This window comes from Ictidomys tridecemlineatus, chromosome 12, assembly GCF_052094955.1.
Source record: "Ictidomys tridecemlineatus isolate mIctTri1 chromosome 12, mIctTri1.hap1, whole genome shotgun sequence".
NCBI classification, from domain to species: Eukaryota; Metazoa; Chordata; class Mammalia; order Rodentia; family Sciuridae; genus Ictidomys; species Ictidomys tridecemlineatus.
This window is the reverse complement of record NC_135488.1, coordinates 7150304-7172056: the sequence shown is the minus strand read 5'-3', so window position 1 is coordinate 7172056 and position 21753 is coordinate 7150304.

The following is a 21753-nucleotide window of genomic DNA, read 5'->3' as shown; positions in this document are numbered from 1 at the left end:
TTCATGGTTTCATTGTGTTGTCCCCAAAACATGGTGACATCTATTACTCAGTAGCTCACAATGTGACATGACATGGTGTAGGCCTGCTGGAGTAGGAGGTTAAGGAAAGCCCCACCCCCCCAGATCACAGGGGACAACTGAAGGCCACTGCTGACATGACAGGAGGACAGAGGGCACAAGCAGAAGCCCTATGGGAGAAGGAGAGCACAGAGACCCTGGGAAGACCCTGGGTTCATCTGCTACCAGGCAAGCAGGCCCTGGGCCAGCAGAGCCTGGAAGGGACAGGTAAGGGGCCCATCTTCAACTGCAGTGAGAGCTTGGCCTGCTGCCCCTGGACTCCAGACTTGAGCGTCCAGACCTGGGAGTGAACTCCTCTGAGTCAGGCCAGGTGTGCAGTGCCTACTGAGCAGCCTGGGGAAACTCACGTGCCCATTCCCACTGTGGAAACCTGGATTGTAGGAAAACCAGGAGCAGAAAGAAATCTGTAGCATCTGATTAGTAATAAATTAGGTTTAGAAAAAGTTGTCTTCACAAAATATTCTTTATAGAACAAATTTTCAGGAAATGCTGCCATTTCTTAATTGAACATAAATACTTAAAAGCCTCCATTCTGATAATTTTTTTATTTCAGAAATTGATGACAATTTTTTGAAGTTCCTTGTTGATCAGAAAAGTTTTCCTAAATTGGCCATAGAAAGAAAAAAACAGGCAGCATTTCTAAGTCCAAGGCAGACTCTCAAGGTCCTGTGGTCAGCTCACTGTGCTCTGTGTGGACATGAAACCTGAGCAGTGGACACAGCTCATCCCTCTCCCCTGGACACACATTACCATGGTTTATCAGAGTGGGTGAGACTAATTTTCCTGGACCCTGGTGGGGAGGGGACTGTGAGTCTCTAGGGTGACCAGGCTCAACTGAAAGACAAGGGACTTAGGCATATGGGTTTCTTGTGGTTTTGACTCTGATGCAAGAGGCTGTCAGTTGTGTCCATGAAGCTGTAAGTCTATGTATCCCCTAGAGCTGTGAGGCTGTTGGGCACTGGACCTGTGTGAGTGTGATGAGGTCAGATTACTGAGTGCAAAGTTGGCACTGTCACTCCAGCCCCAGGCTGTGTTCTGAGGACCCAGCAGTCCAGTGGCACACACACCACTGTGTGGTGAGAAGGAGAGACACAGCCCTCTGCTCCTGCCTGGGCCCAAAGGGAGGTCTCTTCAGTGTGAGCTGAGAGTGGGAACCTGTTGAGACTAGAGACTCATCCTACCAGAGGGGCTTCTCCAAACCCAGGTGTCAGGGTGGATCCTGAGCCCAGAGGCCCCTGAGGGCAGCAGGCCACCATCTGTACATCATAGCCTGTCACCACTCAATGGAGGATCAATTCATGGACATGCCAGTTACAGGGAGTCAGGGAAAGCTGTGCCCCAAACACTCTGAGACACTTTCCTTTTATACTCTTAGTTCTCAGGATTCTCAAGATTGATTGAACCAAATTGATATTATGAGAATACAGGGAAATTTCCAGGACTTTTAAGTTTTGTACACTTTTATTCAATTATTACTTACTTTAAATTTTTCTTAACTCTTTAATGACTTGAATACTGTTTATATAAAACTGAATATTTAAATAAATATTTTTCCGTTCTATAGGGACACAATACTTTTATTTATTTATTTATTTTTATGTGGTGATAAGGATAGAACCCAGTGCCTCATGTGGGCAAGGCAAGCCCTCTACCACTGAGCCACAACCCCAGTCCCTAAAACTGAATTTAATACTATTTTAATTAAATAGGTAGGTTAAAATATTATATAATCTAGCATTCCCACTATAAGGGACTTGAACTTTTCTGGTGCCAGTGCGTTCTGAGCACACACAGCAGTGATGTGTTGGATGTCACAAGCACAGCACATGCTATGCCCAGTCTCCTGCCCAGTTCTTTCCCACCTCCTCCCTCCCTCCCCTGACCCAGCTCCTCTGCCTCGCTGCTCTCCCCCTGTGGTTATTTTAATGTGTGCTTTACCGTGATGTATAATGTGACATTTATTGTGGCACAAGAATGATGCAGAACATCCACAGCATTCTCATGAAAGAGTGCAGGAGCACATCATGGGCCCAAACCAGCAGGACAGGTGAGTAGTGGGTGGAGGTGATGAGAAATGCCTATCCCCTTGATGCTCTGCTAAAGGGCAATAATGCTAACATGTTTCAAGTTTATTACATCATAATGGAAAGGTAAAATGCGGGTTGCTCAGGTTTCTATTTGGTTTCCCCTAAGTGCTAGGTGCTGTAGGTTTGGTTCCAGTGGGGCCAAATAAGGGATGATTGATCCTTGAAGAGGAAGGGCCTGGTAGGAAGGGGTCAGGTCTGGAGCTGCTGCCCCTGGAAGGACAGTACTGCTCTCACACACTGAGGGCGTCCTCAGAAGAGTGGGTTGTCATGAGGCCACACCACAGGCCTGGCCCTGCAATGTGCAGCTGGTTCCCTATCCACTTTCACACCACTGTGACCAGATGACAGTGGGACTGCCCAGCCTTGGACCCTGAGCCTTGAACACTGTCAGTTAAACCCACCTCTTTACACAGTATTTGCTTAACTCAGATGTTTTGCTGTAGCAACACATAAAGGACCAATATGTGCTTCTTGTTATTATGGTTTTAGGTGGGAATTTCCATAGAGCTGCATTGGAAATTAAGAAAATCTATCTGAAATAATTGTGTCCCAAAGTTAGACTCTCAGATCTCATGGATGTGAACTACTCAACAGTGTAAGATGTCGATTCTCATCCAGCAGGTGGTTCTGTAATTCTGCACTGGGAACAGCTCTTAATGAGGCTGATGATGCTGTTCAGACTGAATCTTTTGAAAAAGATGTGGGTCTCACTGATTTGCTTAGTGCCTCACTTTTTCTGAGGCTGGCTTTGAACTCATGATCTTCCTGTCTCAGCCTTGCAAGCTGCTGGGATTACAGGCCACTGTGCCAAACCAAGGAGCCTCATTTTATGCATTTGAACAGAAGAGTCTTTGTCATTCAAGGCCAGGTTGAGCTGAGCTCTTATCTCAGATGCCACAGTGAGCAGAGCACCAAGAGGACATGGGTTCTGTCCTTTGAAAAAAAGTCATTTAAAATATCTTGTATGTTTGGAGGAAAACCAATGAGAAAAAGTCCATGCTGCTGCCTGCAGTAGAGAGCGAGATCTGACTGTGGACATTTAAATCTGTGTGGAAGACATGTTGAGATGAGGGGACCCCCTAAAAAGATTCAGGGAACTGACACTGTGTTGCCGGAACTCCCTGTTTTTTCATTTCCCTTACCTGACGTGTGGGGTTCCAGGAGGGTTTCATATTTCAGTGGTTTTCATATTTTAGAAACTTTGAGTCACTTTACCAGCTGAGAATCCCCAACTCCAATTCCAACCCCCCTAAAACCATCCAATGAATCATATTGTGGAGCACTTTGGATTCTGGATGTTAGGAGAGGGGGTGCTCAGCTTGCCTTATAGTAGAGTGACACAGTCTGAAAAGCACAGGGGTATCCTATAGAAGAAGGTGTCACTAACTGTGTTGTGTGTGAGTGTGAGTGTGTGTGTGTGTGTGAGTGTGAGTGTGTTTGTGTGAATGTGAGTGTGTGTGTGTGAGTGTGTGGGGTGTGTGTCTGTGTTTCTGTGTGTGTGAATGTGTGGGGTGTGTGTCTGTGTTTCTGTTTGTGTGTGTGTCTGTGTGTCTGTGTGAGTATGTGTGTCTTTGAGTATGTGTGTGAGTGTGTGTGCATGCACATGTGTGAGTATGTGTGAGTTTGTATGAGTTTGTGTGTCTGTCACTGTATGTGTGAATGTGTGTGTCTCTGTGAATGTGTGAGTGTTTGTGAGTGTGTGTGTGACTGTTTCTGACTCTGTGTGTCTGTGTGTGTGTGTGTCTCTGTGAGTATGTGTGTGAATGTGTGTGAATGTGGGTGTGTGTCTGCATGTGTGAGTGTGTGTGAATGTGTGTGACTGTGTAAATGTGAGAGTGTGTGTGTGCCCCAGCAGTGGTGATCAACACCTAAGGGTCCCACCCCCAGCAGGTCTGCTCTCCCTGGAGCCCACCTGTTCTCACCTGATGGGCATGGGCTGCTCTTTCACTGCTGGGCTCCCCTAACCCCACCTGACTGAGATCCACACAGGAGGATCCTTAGGTGAAGGCCTCAGAGCACACCCCTGGCTGGGCTGTGCTGCTAGGAGGAGAGCAGGTGGGCAGAACAGCTTGGAGCTTCACAGACACACCTGCCACACATGTGGCTGCGTCTCCTGACCTCGGCACACACAAGCCCAGGGTGAGGGGGTTAGGGCTGCAAGTAGGCTGAACGTGCTTCCCCTCCCTCCTGATCCTAGTTCATGGCCATGATCAGACCTTAGCTAAGCCGCCAGGATGGCTTCTGTCATATCCAGGTGACACTAAGACATCAGAGTGAGGAAGGAAGAGACTGAATCCCATGATTCTCAGCCTCAGGCTGACCAGGAGGCTGTGGTTGGAGGTCATATTTCCCTGTCTCTCTGTGGAGGTCACATTCTGTGAGTCTCAGGAGGCTGCCTGGACTTTTGCTGGTCACCTCTTGCATCAACTGAAGCTTCGTGCTGACACTTCGTGCTGTTCTACCAGCTGTCACCAGTGGCAATGTTATCAGGAGGACCATTGCTGAAGCTCTTCCAGAATTGACTCATTTTCCAGTCACTTTATTAAATTGCATAGATGGATTCCTATTAGCCATTGATCACCAGGATCTATAGTCCTAGCCTCAAAAATGGAACACTTTCTTCACAATTAGTCCCTTGTCCTATGGGATCTGATGACCATGTGTTCATCCTATCACTCAATTTATTGGAAGAGTGACCATGACAAACCTTTAGGTCAAGAACTTTGACCAGAAAACCAAAGTGAGCAGATAGAAGTTTCCAAGCTGCTCAATGGGCACAATAGAGAGGGTGGAGATTACCCCGCGATTCTGAAGAGCTATTCTATGACTGAGAGAAACAGAAGACAGTGTGACAGATTCTGATAACACTAGACATTCTGCTTATGAAACTAATGATGATAAAAATAAACATCTAAAAAAATCTACAAATAGAAACTTATAGGAACTGTGTTCAGCATTGAAACCTTGGAAGAAACAAGCCTGCTCTTCTGTAGGGGAAAAGATCAATACTGTCAAAGAGCCAGAAAGTAGAATATTACTTAGCACTGAATCTTTTCTATCAAACTGGGTGCAGTGGTGCTTACCTGTAATCTCAGCAACTGGGAGGCTGAGGCAGGAGGATCACAAGTTTAATGCCAAGCTCAGCAACTTAGCAAGAAAAAAAGAATAAAAATGGAACTGTGAAAATTTTGAAAAAGAAAAAAAAACAACTATGCTGTAGTGAAAACCCCTCGAGGAGGTTTGTGTGCCCAACTCTCAGGGTGACAGGCCAGTCTGAACATCATCATTCTGTGAGGGCCAGGCAGGTGTCACTCAGCCCAGGTGAAACTACAGGATGGAAAATCATGAAAGTCTGCAGTAAAGAGGGGGGTGAGGAGTAGCTGGAGTTCACACAGTGTGAGGGCAGGACCTCCACTGTGCCAGGCCACACTGCTGTAAACACATCTCTGTCCACTTGTCTAGTATGATAGAATGCACAAAGTGACCCTGATGTGACATGTAGATGTGGGCAGAGGTTGATGAATTGTAACAATAGCAATAGAGTCTGGGGGTGATGACAGAGGCGCTGTGGGAGCAAGGGGGACATAGGAGAACCCTGTACTTCACCCAGTTTTGCTGGGAACTTAAACTACACTAAAGGTGATGGTGATTCTATCTTTAGGAAACACAGGCAAGGAGGAGAGAGACTGGGTCATCATGATGTCACATCTGACACCTGCCATTGGAAACATAAAAAGAAATATCCTTGCAAGTAGTGATGTTGCAAGAGGACTTTCCTGAGTAGCCAGGCAGCACTGTCCACACTGTGATTAATCCCCAGTGCTGTCCCTCCTTACCTGGGAAGCAGAGCAGCAGGAGCCCCAGGAGCTGAGCAGGGCCTCTCATGGCCATGCTGTGTCCTGACTGGGACTTACTCATGCATAGGGTGTAAGCATCCACTTAAGAAGTCCTCAGGGCTGTGGGCTGTGCTGTAGGCACATGCAAACAGAAGGACTGGGCAGGCTGGGCACAGCTGCATGGTGGGCTCCTCCTGGTCAATCAATACAGGCTCAGTGTGTCTAGGTGTCTCAGGTAAGACAAGGGCAGCTCAGATTTGCTTGGGGTGAAAATGATTCCCTGGGGCCACAGGACACAGTCAGCCCTCTGAGCTGTGAGGGGTGATCTGTAGTCACTTTGTGGTTCAGAATGGGCTGTCCTTGTGCCTTAAGCACAGTTCTGTGTGGGTGACCCTTGGAGGAGAAGGGGACATTACAGAAGCAAGGAGATAGTTTATGCTTTTGAGGTAAAAACAGAAATAAAGACAAAAAGAGAGGAAGATGTATAAACTCACTGAGGTATTTGGGGTTTCTGGACATTGGCACAGCATGGGTAAGAGGCAGGGAGGAGGGACCCATACATGGACCCAGCCCTCCCTGCCTCAGAGCCCCACAGAGTACACGGAGAAGTAAGAATAATTTTAAAAACTAGTGAAAGTACTTTAGAGATTGAAGTTTGGAGAATATAGGTCATGGTTAGCATCTTAATAAGTACAGTAAAGATCCAGATTCTGTATATAATTCTGACTTACCAGTATTACCACATGTGTTTTTAAGTCCTAGTAATACCTCATGACCTCAAGAGGGCTGCATTGTTTCTAAATATCATGTCCTGCATCAGGTCCTTTTGTAACTTTTCCAGAAATAAAGCAGGACAAAGTTATTCACCCCTGCTCTTCTAAGAGTTATAAAAAAGAAAACTTCTCAATAACATTTTTCTTTTTCTTTTTACTTTTCTTTCTTTCTTTCTTTCTTTCTTTCTTTCTTTCTTTCTTTCTTTCTTTCTTTCTTTTTTTCTTTCTTCTTTTCTTTAATTTTTCCCTTTGGTGCTGATGGCCAACACTAAGGCCATGTGCATGCTGTACAGTTCTCTACATCTGAGTAAGAGGTCTAGGGAGGAGTTTCACCATGCTCAGCTGCCCACACACTCTTTACTTTTTTCTTTTTCTTTTTACTTTTCTCTCTTTCTTTCTTTCTCTCTCTCTTTCTTTCTTTCTTTCTTTCTTCTTTTCTTTAATTTTTCCCTTTGGTGCTGATGGCCAACACTAAGGCCATGTGCATGCTGTACAGTTCTCTACATCTGAGTAAGAGGTCTAGGGAGGAGTTTCACCATGCTCAGATGCCCACACACTCAGAGGCTGCTGCAGATAGGGACATGGTTCCTGGAGTCTTGGCTGCTTATCAACATGGTGACAGTCTTTGGGGTCAGCATGTCATGCTGCTTCTAAAGGAATGCAGGATGCTGAAGTTCAGGGTTTGGAAAGGCTTCCACTGATATTTAGAAGGATGTCTGCCCTCCATGGGGGGCTGGTGCTGTGGTGCTGCACCTGCAGGACCTGGGAAGCATCCTGCTCAGGAGAGTGGGCAGCAGCTCCAGGACACGCACAGGGCATGTGCAGGTGACATCCATACAATCAACACAAAGTAAAAACACACAGAGTCTGTCCATGGACTGGGAGGTGAGAGGGGAGTCTGAGGCCCTTCATGCAGTTGGAGGAGGTGATGGAGCCTCTTCACAGGAACATGGTTCTCTGGGAGCAGTTATCATGTTATGCATGTGAGATACCGAGCTTGTGACTTCTTAAGTTCCTTGGCCAGGACAGCTGGCATTTTCATGCATTTTCACTAATAAAAAAACCATAGCAAAGTGACTTGAATGGATTTTGGAGGTTTTACCAGACAACTCCCTCAGTGGTTGACTATTAAAGAAAGTCATATCCAGGTGTCTTGAGCTAGAATTGAATTCACACTCTTTCCCATTCAGAGTCAGACACCAGGAGGCAGGATTGTGACAGGAGTTTTTCTTTTGAAAGGTAGGACAGATCACTCAGATGTCAGCTCCATAGAATGGTCCTGGGAAAACTGCCCTTCCACAATTCCCACCTCTTGGGAACCCTGGGCTCTCTATCTGTGGAGAAGCAGGACTGGCAGAGAAAGACTCCTTGTGCTGCACACAAAGCAAAAAGGCTGCGGTTGCATCCATATCCCAGGTTCAGAATGTGGGAAATCCTCCCTCTTACCCTGGCTTAAATGTGAACAGCACCTGGGAGCAATTTCTGGAACCATTTGCCAGTGTCAGTGCTTTAACAGATCTAACCAAATATGGTTGAAGTGAAAATGAGGAGGATATAAAAATCTGGGATTCAAACTACACTGAGGAATTCACCTTTAACTGCCTGTGCTTGGGATCTTATGGCTCTTCCAGAGACTCCATCCTCATCTGGTAAATAGGGAAATAATAACAAGTGTCCCCATCCTCTCTAATCACTCACATTTCTTCTAGGGAAGCAAAGGGGGCCTAGGAGACTATGAATCTTTCAGACCTGAATGAACCTTGGTTTCCACTCACACAACATTTCCATGTGCAGTGGGAAGAGAAAAGTGCAAAGGATCTGACTGGGTGCCTTGGGAGAAGCCACTGTACCCCAGGGGGAGGGTGGCAGAGGGGACTGTGAGGTTTCTGATGGGGATGGAATCACTGTGGTAACCTGCATGGTCTTGCAGACAGTAACACACTGCCGCCTCCCCAGGCTCCTGGCTGTGATGGGAGGGTGAAGGCTGTCTCTGACCCACTACCAATGAACTGGCCTGGGATGCCACTGGCCCTGCTGGATGCACCATAGATGAGGCATCTGGGAGCCTGCCCCGTCCTCTGCTGGTACCAGGAAAGGAGCTGCCAACACTCTGAATGGCCCTACAGGTGAGGGTGGCTTTTTCCCCTGGAGAAAAAGCCATGAGCGTGGAGTCAGTGTCAGTACAATTTCTCCTGTGGTCCCTGAGATGGAAAGAGAACAGAAAGGTCACCTGTGCAGTCTAGGTCATACCCCAGTCTCCTCAGTAGAACCAGTATCCTGTAGTACCCAGAGCTTGAATCACTGGGCTTGCTAAACAGAGGTGTCAGGACAAGGACCCAACCACAATGAAAGAGTTTTTACAGGTGTGTCGAACAATCCCATGATCCCTCAACTGGGACCCAGAGTAACAGGAGGCAGAGGAGCTGACTGGGGACAGCCATGGCTCCCTCTGGGTTCCACCCGAGGCAGAACTTCCCAGAACCCTGCTCACTATGTCCCAGCAACATGAGGTAATCCACGTTTCTGAGCTTTACTAAATGAGCAACTTTAGCCACCAGGGAAAAGTTGTAAGGGACATTATATGTACATCTATTGAAGGGAAAGGGGAATGTATCTGTGAAAATGTTTTTCTAATTTGAAAAGTGAAAGATGGCACAGATAACAATATCATGAAGTGACCTGGTTCAACTCTGCTGGGGTGGGAGAGGCTTCAAGTACCAGCTGTGCCTTCAAAGCTCAGAAATAGAGTATGGTATAACAAAGTGTCTCTGTTCAGACTGATACAGGGACCAGCTACAGGGCCCAGTCATGGAGCAGACTCTACCTGCCACAGACCTCTGGTAGTCTTCTGGAATCCATAGCAGCTCATGCCTCAGACCTAAGCTCAGACAAGATAACTCTCTTGCTCTAGGTCACAGCCTGAAGTAACTGTGGTCATGTGGACACCAGGCAGCACTTCTCCATGTGACTCTGCATTGATGGCCTCATGTTGCTTGGACAGGATGAGCAGGAAATGACAAGAACTCTGGTGTCTGGAGAAAACCATGTTCTCTAGAGCATGGGCTGCAGACTTACAGCAACTGACGGGCCTATCACATTGAAAAGATGTTGGGGCCCAGATATCTTAGGGCTGCTGGCTCCTCCCCTTCAGAAGAAAAACAAGGCATTGCTCCTTGCTCCTCTAATCATTGAGAAGAAAGTTCAGTGCTGGCTGGGCTCTGTGCAGAGCTGAGAGGGCACCCTCCATCCTGTGTGAGCTGCACCAACCACTCATCAGCTACCTGGGAAGCCTGTCTGTGCTGTGGGGTCCAGAGCAAGACACTCTGCAGCAGGCTTGTGCTGTGGACCAGGAGCCTTGCTGTGTGGCCATGGGCCCCAGCACATTGCTAGGGGAAGAAGGGTTTGTACTAGATGAGGACAATGTGTGTGCTTCTGACAAGTCCCCAATAAGAGTCACAGCAGAGACCTGCAGAGCACTAGAGAAGAGCAGGCCATCCCCAGGAAATAAAACAGAAGGGAAAAAAAAAAGGAAGGAAGGAAGGAAGGAAGGAAGGAAGGAAGCAAGGAAGGAAGGAAGGAAGGAAGGAAAGAGAGAGGGAGGAAGAAAGACTACTGACTCTTCTAAAAGCAGCTCAAATGCATCCCTGAGCCCTGGCACCATGCCTTGGGCACTGAGTGACTGAAAGACTCACCACAGGGGAGTGTGGGACTCAGCACAGGGCAGCACTAGCTGGGCCCAGCACTGCTTACATTAAGATGGAAATGGTACATTGAGATTGGACTTGAGGAGATGCAGAGGCTCCACTTAACACACACACTGTGTCCCAGGGTCCCAAGAGCCTTCCCTTTCTTTATGGAATAATTTGACCCCTGTGACTTCATTGATGTTCCACATATGTTTATTCCACAAGGAAAGAAGCTAGACTGTATACAAATGGCACAAAGAAGGTGCACTGCCTTCCCAGTGCAGCCATGGTAATGGGGACAACTGACTTATTACTTGAGGTTAGCAGATGTCTAAGCAGAGCACATGTTCATAACCTTAATATTGACAGAGGAGTGATCTGAGTCCAAGATGTGAGCATATTTTTCTGGGTCTGTGCATGACTGGTGAACATGGCCCCTGTTAAGTGAAGCAAGACTCCAGAGCTCCAGAGGTTGCAGCTTGTGCTGACCCCACCTGCCTGCAGAAGCCAGGAAACTCCAGTTTCAAAACTACTTCAGTGACAGTCTCCTGCTCCTTACGAGCCAGCTCAGATAAGTTCACCTGGGAGTGTATCAGGACCAAGGAAACTTGATGAACACGTGTGAAAAGCAGATGATAACTTGCCACCAGAGAATGTAAAGTAAGATTGGGAGCCCTCAGAGGATGAGTAAGTAGAAGTGTTGTGAGTCCTTCGCGGGCCAAGGTACCACTAAGAAGAGGCACTGCACTTGCTATGAAATGCATGGGGAGGAGGAGGGTTCGATGATAAACAAGCACAGTGAGCTGATATTGCTGTTGCTGTTGGCACCAGTGATTGGCACCAATGATTGGTCCCAGGGGCAGTTAACCACAATCCACACCCCAGCACCTTTTCTGTTTTCTTTGCTGCATGTGGGAATCACAACAGTTATGTGCAAATTATTGTCTGTGCTATAGTTTGGGTGTGAGTGTCCCTTAGGAGCTTCTGGGCTAGTGATGGAATCCAGAGGCTCCACCTTCACTCAGAGGAGCTGTGGTTTTTGAAAGTTTGTGACTTAGACTGTAATTCCATGTATTTCAAATCTGAGGAAGGAATCCAAATTGATACAGAGAGCTGGACTCCTCCCATAAAGTGATAGTCACTCACTAAACCTGGAGGAAATGGTCATGTCTCACCTTTTGGGGCTGAGAAGGAAAGAGGGTGGGGTACAGAGGAGCCTTCCTGGCCCTTCCTACCACAGTATACTAGAGACCTCCAGAGCCTGGTGCCTCTGAGCAGTGCCCTCAGCAGGTGGAGGCAGCAGGGGGAGCAGCTGGGGCAGTCCAGCCTCACACTTCTGCTCCCTGGAAGGTTTTGGTCATAGCCTGTGTCACTGTGGAAGGTAGATTACTACCTTGTTGACAATAATAAGTGGCAGCATCTTCAGGCTCCATGCTGCTGATGGTGAAAGTGTAATCTGTCCTAGATCCACTGCCACTGAACCTCGATGGGACCCCAGATTCCAAACTAGATGCCTTATATATAAGGAGCTTAGGAGCTTGCCCTGGCTTCTGTTGATACCAAGATAACCAACTATTAATATTCTGACTGGCCCTGCAGGTGATGGTGACTCTGTCTCCTGGAGATGCAGACAGGGAGGATGGAGACTGGGTCATCATGATGTCACATCTGGCCCCTTACATTGGAAACATAAACATAAGTATCCTTAATTAATCATGTTTCAAGAAGACTTCCCTGAAGAGCCAGGCAGCACTAACCACTGGGCTGAGAACATTTCCAGAGTTGTCCCTTCTTACCTGGGAGGCAGAGCAGCAGGAGCCCCATGAGCTGAGCAGGGGCCCTCATGTCCATGCTGTGTCCTGTCAGGGACTGACTTCTGCATAGGGTGTGAGCAGCCTCTTAAGAAGTTTTCAGGGCAGTGGTGTGTTTTGTGGGCACATGCAAATCAGCAGGGCTGGGCAGGGCTGGGCAGGGCTGAGCACAGCTGCAGGGCTGGCTTTTCTCTTCAGTTATCACTGGCCGAGTGTCCTCAGGGATCTCAGCTCAGACCAGCAAAGCACAAATAGGTATGCAGAGAGCTTGTGTTTTCTTGGGGTCATTTTGTAACAAGAGATATTTTAAAGACTATTTTCAAAATGAGAAATGCACTGAGAGCACTCTGTAAATTAAGCATTTTATGGTGGTTTTTCAAGAGTGATGGAGAATTTACTTTTTTGTAGAGACTACACAGTACAGTCTTGGTAGAGGGTTGGTGGGGCTTTAACTTACTCCAAAATGACCCTGATTGGTAAGAACTCTGTGTTGTCTGTGCATATCTGTGACTTTAAAGTGGTTTCCTCTCTTTAAATTAGATAATTTTCAGAAACATGTTCAGTGCATTAAAAGCTATTTGAAATAGCTGTCATTCATTATGAGGGCCAGTGAAAAGTCCAGCTGATGCTTAAACATGGCTCTTGGTAGTGTGTCACTCGCAGTCCCTGTCACCTGTAGCTGCAGATCTCTTTGGAGCTCAGGGGCTGAATGGCTGCAGCTCATCCTTGACTTGGGCTCTCCCCTATTCTGTCCCTTTCTGACATGTGGCATTGCTTCCCAGAGATCACCATCACAAATTGCTGGTTATTGAGGCCAGGCCTGGTGACTAAGTGACAGCCACTGCTACCCAGTGCATTTCCCTGATATGCATCATGGATGCCCCCTTCTGCTCTTCCCTGCAGCAGTGAGGGGCAGCTCATCCTGACACAGGCTCCACCTCCTGTGGGCCTCTACAGGAGAGTCTCAGCCTCCTGTGCAGCCAGCACCGATGCATATGGAGGAGAAGTTGGACCCAGGTGAACTTGGGCAGATATTCAAACAGCTCCTGTGTGACCTCTGTGCCTTTGCTTTAGACATCCATCCCAGCTGAGTAGCAGGGGAAGTGGAACCAGCTGTGTCTTCAGCATCCATGCCCTGGCCACTGGGGACCAGGGTTCTCCCTGCTGAATACAGGCTGAGAGCTCTGGCTGCAGTACCATGGGCTGAGCACACACCTGCTGCCTTTCCAGGGGCCTGAACTACAGGGAGACTTGCTAGAAAGTATCCCAGACAGAGCCAATTCCAACAAGCTCTATTCAAGTTTGAAAGTCTTTCCCTATTTTTCTGACTTTATTGGCAGTCCTATCTGGTGCCTTGTCCTTTGATGCCAGACTATGTTTGTGCTGATTCCCTAGAGACACCTACACTCAGTCTGCTCTCTGAGGCTTGGGAGGCAGCTGTGCTGCACACAAGGCAGACACAGGGCCTGGGATGACCAGTCCCAGAGGGCAATGACAGGAGAGGCACACATCCCAGCTCGTCAGCTCAGCTGGAGTCAACAGGGGCATTTTCTCTGTTTCCATATGGACTTTAGCTGCCACCATCCTCAGCAGTGTGGCTTGTGAAGGAGTGACTGCATAGTATTACTTTTCCTGGGACACAACCCAGAAGAGAAACAGATCCTATTCCTGCATGGCATCCCTGGTCCGAGATCTCACCACTCCTCCTCTTTTATTAAGAAAATTCCAGAAATATTTATTTTCCTTTAACCAATGTCTTCTAGATTGGATTTATGGAGTGATTCCTTTCTGTTTGTCCAAGATCAGGGCAGCCTTTATCAAATATCTGTGCAACATGAGGGCCAGTGTAGATGCAGTGAAATAAAATCATCAGCTTTTAAAACCCTCAAGCTAGAGGACCCCAAGTCACATTTTATTCTAGTCTCTTTATAGATTGGCCACGTGACAGTCAACTCAGAAGGGGAAGTGACAATGAGGAGGGTGCTGCCATGATGGAGGAAGGGGCAAGGAACAGGGATTGGGAGCATCTTGGAAGAGAAAAGGCAGACTAAGATTCTCTCATTGGGAGTCTCCAGATGGAACACCACCTGAGAGAGCCTGTGACCTCCAGAACTTTGGGCTCCATGTGTGCTGTGTGGAGTCCAAGAGGTCCTGGGATATGTTGCAACAGCTGCAGGCAACTCAGGAGGAGAGAGAGAGCCTTGCCATCCCTGAATTGGTGGCTTTCCTATCTGCTCCCACTATTTCCATGTTTTTATCACCTGGTGTTGGATTTGACAAGAGACAGATACAGTTTCACTGAAGAAGAGCTAGCCCCAGAGTTATTCTTAGAGAGACAATCTCATGGGCAAAGCCCTTTGATTACACTTGTTGCATTGTGGGTAAGTGACACTAAAGGGGAACTCACAGCACTTGAGCAAGGAGGAGACTCTTGTCTATGTGCTTGGATTTCTTGGTATTTTGTATTGGAAGTAGGGTTGAGACTCACAGGACCCAATCTGAGGGCACATCACTCAGTGAAACCTCCTCTGAATTCATGAGGGCAATTCACCCTCACTGCAAACAGGGCTGCACAGTCCTCAGAGCTGTGGCCCTGTCCTCTCACACATCCTGGCCCACTGCTGACCTTAGTTCTGACCCCACTCCATGAGTTCTCAGGGAACTGTCATCATTGCCAGGTTGTGGTCATTACAGATCACAAAGTGAAATAAAAAATGCTCATCAATTGCCCAGGGGGAGACTTGGCCCAGTGAGTACAGAGCCCAGCAGTCCTGGGCCTGAGAGCTGGGAACTAGATCCCAAGACTATGTCCTGCTGGGCAGGACTTAGGTACTTCCTCAGGGCTTCTGAGATCTGGCCTCTGGGCTTTATTTTAAAAGTTGGGTTTGTTCACATTCTCGTGACAGGCAGGTGTCAGAACAACTTGTGGGATTTTCAGTCTGGGGACCCAGTGTCTTGACTATGGATTCCTTCTTCCACATTTTAAAAAATGCTTTTAGTTGTAGATAAAGACAATATCTTTATTTTATCTTTATGAGGTGCTGAGGATTGAATTCAGTGCCTTCCACATTCGAGGCAAGTGCTCTACTACTGAGCCATATCCCCAGCTCTCTTCCACATTCTTTTTTTTTTAACCATATTTTTTTATTGTTGGTCTTTCAAAACATTACATCTAACTTGATATATTTCACAGTTTGATTCAAAAGGGTTATGAACTCCCATTTTACCCTGTATACAGATTGCTGAATCACATCAGTTACATCAATTACATTTCCAGAGAAGAGGGGAGGGGAGGGGAGGGGAGGGGAGGGGAGGGGAGGGGGGATAGTAGAGAATACGGTAGAGAGCAGAATTCATCAGACACTAGAATGGCAATATGTAAATCTTCCACATTCTTGAAGCTGATCTTCTTCCATCTGTCCCTGGGCAGAATTCTGTAGGAAATGCAAATGATTCCTCTCCTCAATAGGTTGTGGAACTAGTTAAGGAGAGAAGACTAACATTTCACCAGAAAGTCATACAGATATCCTCACACAATTTTTAAACCTAATGGATATGAACCATTAGGATTTTAAATGGACAAGGCAAGATCCACACTCTTGACATGAAATCATTTCAAATATACTTTCTGTCCCCAATGGGAAGCAGGATCTTAGGTTTCTATCACTGCATTCTGTGTATCACACGGGGTGTTCTGACATGTGACTGAAATGATCCATTATTACATCAGATGTAAATTCGGAGAACTTCTTCAAATTGACCTGTTGAAAGCAAAACATCTGTATGCATTTACGAGTAAAATAAAATCAGATTTGATTCCATGTAATGATGATGTCATGAAAATAATCCCACTTTTAAATTTTCTTTTAGTAAAATATCAAAATTCTCATCTTGAAAACTGTTGAAGATATTTATAAAATTCTTAGAATTTGAGTTTAAAAAATAAAAACCTATATTTTTCCTGTGCTACATGGTGTATACTTGTTCTTCATTATTTATTTTCTGCCCTTTATTTTCAAAACTCATATTAAGAATGGGGTGAATTGCCTTTTCAATCAGTGAACAGTAACTGGGGCAAATAAAATATTTTGGCATTAGGATCTATATCTGCCATGATTGTGATCAAAAGGCAAACATTGCTATAAATAATCCACTTCTTCCTTCTCTAAGGGTTGGTGTATTACATGATTTCCTAAACATGTTTATCAAAAGGGTAGATGGTAAAGTGGAATTGAGAAATTAGGTCAGTGGAAAAATGGAATTTCTGAAGATTACCAAATATTTGAAAAATAACAGCCCACCATTCATTTCCAGCAGTTACTTGACTCCTGTTCCACTTATCTGCACCAATGACCTGCTTGTCATGCTGAGTAATTTCTCAACAACTGCGGGCAAATGAGGAAGAGTTGGGCTGAGCTGGCACTCAGCTCTTCCTGTCATGCCTCTCTCCTCCTACTGATCCTTCATTCAGGGCAGTTGCAAAATAGAAGTCTGAATATGTGGATCATTAGCTGTCAGACTGTTCCCTGAGTTTCTCAGCATCTTCCTCTCATACAGACTCAAAAAACCTGTTGTTGGACAAGCAGCACATATAGTTTTCAACAGATCTATTTAAAGTAGTGCTCCAAATTTGCATCTGATATAATAATGGGCCATGTCAGCCACATGTCATTACACAGTGTGATAGAAAGAATGCAGTAATAGAAACCTAAGATCCTGCTTCCTATTGGGGACATAAAGTATATTTTCTGAGTCACCCTAGCAAAGAGATTTTTGTTCGGGGCTGCACATTGTGGGAGGAGCATGTGTACCTTGCCTGCAGTAATAGACTCCAGCATCCTCAGCCTCCTCCCTGCTGATTTTCAGTGCAAAATCTCTTCCTGACCCACTGCCCCTGAACCTGTCTGGGACCCTAGAAAATTGGTTGGAAGCTTTGTAGATGAGAAGCTTTGGAGAGTGGCCTGGCTTCTGCAGAAACTAACACAAATAGATTCTTCCATTACTATGTAGGAGATGGCAGGTGGATTTCCAGTGGTGATCCACTTAACAAAATTGTGAGCAATTTTCATTATTTTCAGTCTGCTACTTATTTCAATATTTTCTGATTCATGCCAGGAAAAAATAAACCTACAAAAATAATTTGCTATTTTATACTTAAGTCACAAAGTGCTATTTGTTATTCATGATTTTCATTAGAACACTGGTCATTGTTGAGTGGATGCTAATGCTAAAAATATCAAATAATTTTCTGATTCATACCAAGGAGAAATAAACCTGTAAGAAATAATTTACTGGTTTATATGTAAGTCACAATGTGCTCTTTTTCATCCAAGATCTCCATTAGGGCATTGGTCATTGTTAAGTGAATCCTAATTCTAACAGGAAAAGTATGAAATGCCATTCCCTGGAACATAAAATACTTGCCTCTACTGAAAGGGAAGAATAAATATGACAAGCAATGGGACACTTCTACCCCATTCTCCTTTCCTAAATCCCTCTGGCCTCAGCAGGGACCCAGAGCATCAGCAGCCCCAGGAGCTGAGCAGTGCACAGCAGAAAGTTAAGTTTAGCAGTCTGGGTGAGTCAAGGCCAGATTATAGCTGAGAACTTTCTCATATTTGTAAGAAAGAGCTTTCCTGTGGGACAGTATGCAAATCCCATGGTGGGTGCAGTGGGGTGAGACAACCTGCTGGATGAAGTGGAAGGAGACAGCAGGACAGGCCCTCCTCTGTGAACAAGGTGACACAAAACATCCCTTGCTGGTACATAGATACAGATTAAGTCAGTTTGTTTGCAGAAATATGAAAGAACCATGTGATAGCACCTGTTTAGTATATGGTCACATGGTTTTGGACCTGTCACTCTAAGAAAGCAAGTCCCTGGCAGTGCAGGGTATCTAGGATTAATCTGTGAGCTGAATGCTGGGCATTTTGTTTTGCTCCCAGATAATGTGGAGAAGGACACAGCTGTCATACTCACAAGTCTGATGGGGGAGCCTCCAGATGCAAAGGTGGTCTTGAGCCAGTTGAAGACTCTTTCATCTGCATCACCAGTTAGAGTGCTGGAGGATGTTAGATGCAGGTTTTGGAAGCTGCTTTCCACGGGTCCTGAAATCCACAAAAGCATTCTTCTGAAGGCCATGAAAAAAAGAAAAGCATGAGTCTGTCTCTTGCACATCAAAAGCTGAGAGCCCCATTTAAGTAAGAGAAAAAGAAGATATAATTCTATACCTTAGGTAATAGATATGAATTTCCTTGTAGTGAGTTGTTACAATTTGATGTATTTTCCATCATAATTTCCTTATCAAATACCAGATAACCCACAGGAGTTTAAAAGTAGAAGAACTTCTCAATTTAATGGTATAGAATAAAAAATAAAAGAAACAAAGTTTTTAAAATGAATGGTGTTAAGAGTCTTCCATTTTATCTGGTCCTACAGAACCAGGTCCTTCAGGATTCTGCTCCTTGTCACTGTGTGAGGTCACTCCTCTCTCCTCTGGCTTGTGTGGGGACCAACAGCCTTAAATCAAGATGCAAGGAATATTCCCTATAAGAAAAGAACAACAATTGCATCCTATGCAGTAGTGTCTTGGGGCACCCTATGCCAGCACTGACATTTTCCTGGGGTTTCATTTAAAAACAGCTCCTGCTCAGGGATCATTCTACCATGTGGCTAGTCACCTCAATAGGGAAGCAACTTCACCTTTTATCATTTGTTACTGATACACATAATATTAAATTCAACAGGTCATGGAAAATGGCTTCTACATAAAAAGGAGAGTCACAATCCTGGAAGAAAAAAAAAAAACAAATCCTGAGGAAATGGAAAGATGAGTTTGAACTGCAAAGTAATCTTAGATAATTTAACCCAAAGTCATATTTAATAGCTAAAACAAACAAATGAAATTGTACATCTGATTTCACAAAAATAAAGATTGCTTTTAATATATTTTTGGAAAATGTACCAAACTAAGACTCTTTAACAAGGCTCAAACAGATAATTGACCAAAAAAATAATGTTTACCTTTAAGGTTAGACATCATGGGAAGAATATGGTTCTTCTTCTGTAGATATTAATCTTTCTGCTAAGCCTAGCTCACTCACACAAAACTGCAGTGAAGCAATATTCTACTTACTACCTGATTATTCAATGTCTTACAAGTTCTCTTCCTTGTCTCCTAAGATTTCATGTCAGTTTGCATTTTTGAGGACACAGGCCTCTGTCCTCCAAAAAAGGTGTCTATAAATATGGTTCACTTGTTAGATGAGGAATAGAGAAACCCAAAAGATTTGAAGACTGTGAATTTCAATATTTTAAACTGTACTTAAAGTTTCTTTTAAGTTTTCCTCATAAAAATTTATAGAATATACCAAGAAGATAAAAGAAAAAGGTTTTGCTTTTTTATTTTAGATAAGACATTGAGACTGTAACCTGAACATTTTCATACTTATTCCATCTCCTTTCATAGTGAAGTACAAGAATCTACAAAATAGTTGTATGAATTTTCAGTAAGGAAAATGCAAGATACTCAGAAAACTTAAGATAAAATTCATCCATTTAATATTATTTGTCATCAAATGTTTCCTTCCTTTTATTCCATAGTAAGAAAAACCCAAAAATTCAGAGCAAGAAAGATACAAGAAATGAATGAATTAATTAGTGCCTAATTTTTGTCTTATTACAACAATCAATGAAGCAACTGCTGCAGGGTGACCCTCTGCCTTAAGGAAGCAGAACTCACAGTAGTGAACTTCACTTTTTCTTGTGTTTCCTGTTCAAAAACTAAGATTAACCCAATGTTGATATGCATTTCAAAGTGTCAACTACCTTCAACCTTCAGAGGATCTAGATATTTGAATGCTGGCTCATCAAAACACCTCCAAGCAAAATAATTATGAAGAATCAGCAATAAATTTAAAGTAACATATGAAGGCATGCTCCTTGAGAAAGCATATAAGAAATCTCCTTCATGTTGGCATTAGTAATAATTGTTTTTTTATGTCACATCAAAAGCTAAAACAACAAAATAAAAAATAACCAAATGGGGGGCTGGGGATGTGGCTCAAGCGGTAGTCTGCTCGCCTGGCATGCATGCGGCCCAGGTTCGATCCACAGTACCACATACAAACAAAGATGTTGCGTCCGCCGAAAACTAAAAAATAAATATTAAAAAATTCTCTCTCTCTCTCTCTCTCTCTCTCTCTCTCTCTCTCTCTCTCTCTCTCTCTCTCTCTCTCTTCTCTCTTTCTTAAAAAAATAACCAAATGGGACTGCAGCAACCTAGGAGGCTTCAACACAGAAAAGGAGCTATCAACAGAATAAAAAGACAGCCCATAGAATGGTAGAAAATATTTATAAATCATATAACTAATAATGGGTTAATATCCAAAATATATGAGAAACTAACACAACTACATAGACAACAAAAAAGAAAGCAAAACAAAATCAATAATCCAACTGAAAATTATGAAAATGACCAAATAATATACTTGTGAATTATACATCAATAAACAAATTAAAAATTAAAAGATCCCATCTACACGGTATTGGCATAAACACAGACACACAGCTGTAAGATCCAGAGTTCACAAAGAAAACTTCACATTTAAGGTTTAATGATGCTTATCCAGGGACACAGTTGAATGGGAGAGAGGACAATCTTTTCAGTAAAGTGTGTAGGGAAAATCAGATACAAATAGATGAATTAAGTTGAGTAATTAATTTGATCCATGAATAAACAAATAACTCATAATCATACAAAAAATCATTGGCCTAAGAGTAAGAGCAAAAACTGAAAAAGAAAATACATGGAAATGTTTCATGACATTGGATTTGGCAGTTATTTCTTGGATGTGACACTAAAACCAGTGTCAATAAGAGTAAAAATTAAAGTTAAAAACATACGTGTATCAAAGAGTCTCAAAAACTCTATCAACAGAGTGAAAAGGCAACCCACTGAATGGGAGAAAGTATTTGTAAGTCACAGGTATGAAATTACTGATTTCTCCTTAGCATTCTCAATATCCTTTCCGTTTATGAATCTCATACTTGTAGAATTTTCAGAATTCTATCAAGTCTTGAACTTTTTAATTTTTTTTTCATTTTTTATTTCACCTCATTCTTATATGTCTCCAGTTTTGTGCTCCAGCTAAACAGTCTTCCACTATTTAGAGCATCTGTTGTGTCTTCTTCAACAGATATTTCAAAACATTGCATATCTCCTGTTATAGTCTCTTATATTTATACATACATCTTACATTTATACTTGTAATTATTTGAAATATAGTTTTATTGAACTGTTTCCTCTCCCAGTTTTCAAGGCTTTTAGCATTTTTTTCTGGGTATGTTTTATGCTTCTTTAAAAGTAGTATGTCTATAAATTTGCCACTTTTAGTAGATGTTTATATAACATAAGGACATAGTTTGGTCTTCAAACACAGAAAAGGCACACTGTATAAATTGAAGAAATATGAATTGTACAA